Below are 3,720 nucleotides of genomic sequence, written 5' to 3' on the forward strand. Positions count from 1 at the left end.
AGGCTACCCCGGTCTTCTGGATGGCGCTTGCATGGATCTCGCGGAACATCCTGGGGAGACTAAAACAACTCTGCAATCGCTATCTATGGAATGGCAATCAGGACAAAAGATTATTTGCCTGGATCAGCTGGAAAAAGATCTCCATTCCCAAAAAATGGGGAGGTTGGGGACTAAAGGACCTTCCTAATTTCGCACAAGCTCTCTCTGCAAAGATGGGCTGGTCACTATTGACCGGTCAAAACCTATGGGCGCAAGTTACATATCATAAATACATATGGCCTATGCAAACAATGGACTGGATCAGATTACCAACATGGCAATCGAAGGGATGCTCATCGATCTGGAAGGCCCTCACACAATCCCTACCTCTCATCCGGGACAATCTGGTCTGGCGTATTAATGATGGAACACTGGGCAGGATTGGACTAGACCCGTGGGTAGGTAGTGGGGGTAGACACACGCTCAGCAGGGATCTTATTAGACTCCTACATGATCGGGATATCAGGAATTTCGCCCACATTGCAGACCAAATGCACACTGATATTTTCTCTCAGGCATGGAAGTCTGCTCAGCAACTAGACCTCCCACCTCAATGGCACCAAGAGTGGGGCGTATATAGGCAGGCCTTAAAAGAATCACACATCCGCATTAAGCAAGGGCCGGATGAATTAGTTTGGTGTAGGGCTGAAAATGGTACATATGCACCAAAGCAGGGATACATCACCCTCATCTCACACAATAAACCTGATATATCTCCGAACTGGTGGCACATAATTTGGAAGCTAAATGTTTCTCCTCGCACCAGGCTATTCTTCTGGTGCATACTACAAGATATTGTCCCCACGGGAGAACATCTATCTCGCAGAGCAATATACGGCCCCACCTGGTGCTCACTGTGCAAAGCAGACTCAGAGTCCACGGCGCACATATTTCTTCACTGTCCTGCCACCCGTGCTCTATGGCATAACATCTCTACAACTCTGGGCATCGCTGGAGCTTGGCGTGGGATCGACATAATTCATGCATGGGAAGATTGGAGCAACAGACACCCGGGCTCCAAGCTCCTGAACCTTCCCCTTGTGGTCGCTTGGCATATTTGGCTGGCACGGAATCAGTACATATTTGAAGAACAAGTTATATGCTGGCCACGGACAGAAGCACGTATTATATCTGCTTATCATGAATTACCCGACCCCCCTCCGCCCAGGATTAGAACCATTCAGCCCCCTCCTATTATTGATGAATCGGTAGCATGGGCCTTCTTTGATGGCGCAGCAAACCAAACAGGTTGCGGGGGAGGATTTGTGCTCCATATCAATGATCATCATAGATACATGGTTAAAATGGGGCTCGGTGTGGGTTCGAATAATCTTGCTGAACTCATGGCCCTGCGAAACTTACTTCAATTCGCCCTACAACATCAGTGCACATATCTTAATATATATGGGGATTCAATGACTGTTGTAAACTGGATCAATCATGACACTATATGTCACATACACACACTCAGCAATATATTATATGAAGCACATAATCTCTGGTCTGAATTTAATCATGTCTCTTGTATCCACATTTACAGGGAACATAATCAAAGCGTTGACAAACTATCCAAGGAGGCAGCGCTACTGCCTAGAGAAGAATGGTTAATACTGGAACAACAGGGCTCCGAGGAGTACAGATACTATCACAGGCCTTACATAGACCATCGAGCACAGAGGGACCACGGGCCCGGGGACCTACAATGAGGCTATTTTGATTTCTGTCATATGTATATACAACAGTTTTTACATTTGATGCTGAATAGACCCTGCAGGGTCTTGTACCGGGAAATAACACAGATTGTAAATGGCGACATAATAGCATTTTGATGTATTACAAGCTAACACCCTACGTGGTGAACATACTTGAGCAGTAAAGCATATCCGGCTTGCATATACAATATGTAATTTTCTTCATTAATGAAAATTACGATTTTTTCCAGTGGAAAAAAAATATAAAGGTAAAGAAAAAATATTGATATGTTGGAGTTGGGCATTTGTCTCGAGTGGAGAAATATTAGGAAAAATGTCATAATTACATTTTATTTCATATTTTTTCTTGCCTCCATCTACTTTTTACTAGGTTATATTGGGTAAAATAGAATATTATATAAATATTACATTTTACCCAATTATTCCCCTCGACTTTCTATTGTCATTTAATTATAAAATTAACAATGGGAGGAAATATTAAGTAAAATGTAATAATTAAATCTACCAAAAACCAATATGAATCAAATTTCTTAATATACAAATCTCTTTTAAATTGAGAAAAAAATTAATCTCTCCAATCTTGATAGATTCCAAATTAAAATAGATCTAACCTAGTAAATATATCATTTCAAATAAAAATTTCATTTATGGACCTATATTATTTCAAAGACATGATAAAAGAGATTCTCAAGCTGGCAAAAGGCAATCAGTGACAGTTGCAGCTTTTTTTAGGAGCCCAGGTTGCAAGTGCACTCACTGTTGCGAACACTAATTGGATCTGAAGATTCCATCTGAGCAGAGTGGCCCTCACTATTTTCTTCCTCTGTATTTTGTGTAGAGCATGTCAGGCCATGTTGTAAATATCGATATATCTAATGTACAATTAGATTAGATTGGAGACATGCACTGTCGCATCTATTTCCATTGAATGGTACATATTTTATGATGTATAATATTACTCTATTTTTCTGAACATTTATTATTCTTCAAATTAAATTATGTAAGAATATATTAGGTGAAATCATATAAAAATTCAATAACAAACTAGGGTCTAATCTACATTTAAATCAAAGATATTTATGTAAAAATTTGACTAACATAATGTTGTGTGTAATTTACCTTAAATAAGAAACATGTATCGTAACATCCGCGCTTGGGTTGAATGATTATAAAGTTACCCTGAGATTGCATTATATATACTTAAAGCTATTAACTATATATATTTAAATTATATTTATTTAAAAATATATTATATTATTTTTTATTTTATTATATTATATTATGTTATAAGATTGTGTTATTGTTGGTTGGAGTTTTGTTAAAATATTTTTTAACCATATTCATTTTTTGAAATTTATTAGATTTTCTGAATATTATTTATGTAACTTGTAGTTGACTTTAAAGATAATATATAAATTGATTTGTGAAAATTTATACGCTTGTTTCTCTAAATTAACAATATATCAATAAATTTGTGAATAATTTATACACCCTATCTACTCTTCTAAATGGCTTTAGATGCTCTAGGGAGGACCAGAATGATGGGAAACTGTTTATAGCACTCCCACCAGGATCCGAGGACAGCGTGTCATCAGTGGGAATATTATATGAACCGCGGCGTTCGTGCAGACTACAAATCTTGTCAAATGGTCGGGCTATCGAGTATGATCGGATCAGTATGCACCCGATGCCCTGCGCTGTCGACGCTGCGGGTGCTGGGCCTAAGTGAGCCTCGTCGCTTCTGTTGCTAGCGCACTGGTAAACCAAAGTCCGAGCACCGATTGCTGAACGAATCTGCGGGTCTCCATCTAGCATTATAATACCAGAATTGTTGAACACTGATCGTGCCTGTCAAGACCTGAGGTTGGATCCTACAGGAATTATTGTATGCTGAACGTCAGGTATTCGAACGGAAGCGTAGTGTAAAGAAAAATGCTCTTAGGTATGCTACTTAAGGAATGGTGTATCG

Source organism: Pinus tabuliformis, chromosome 4_2 (assembly GCF_031772625.1).
Source record: "Pinus tabuliformis cultivar Carrire ecotype Pingquan chromosome 4_2, CPIR1, whole genome shotgun sequence".
NCBI lineage: Eukaryota > Viridiplantae > Streptophyta > Pinopsida > Pinales > Pinaceae > Pinus > Pinus tabuliformis.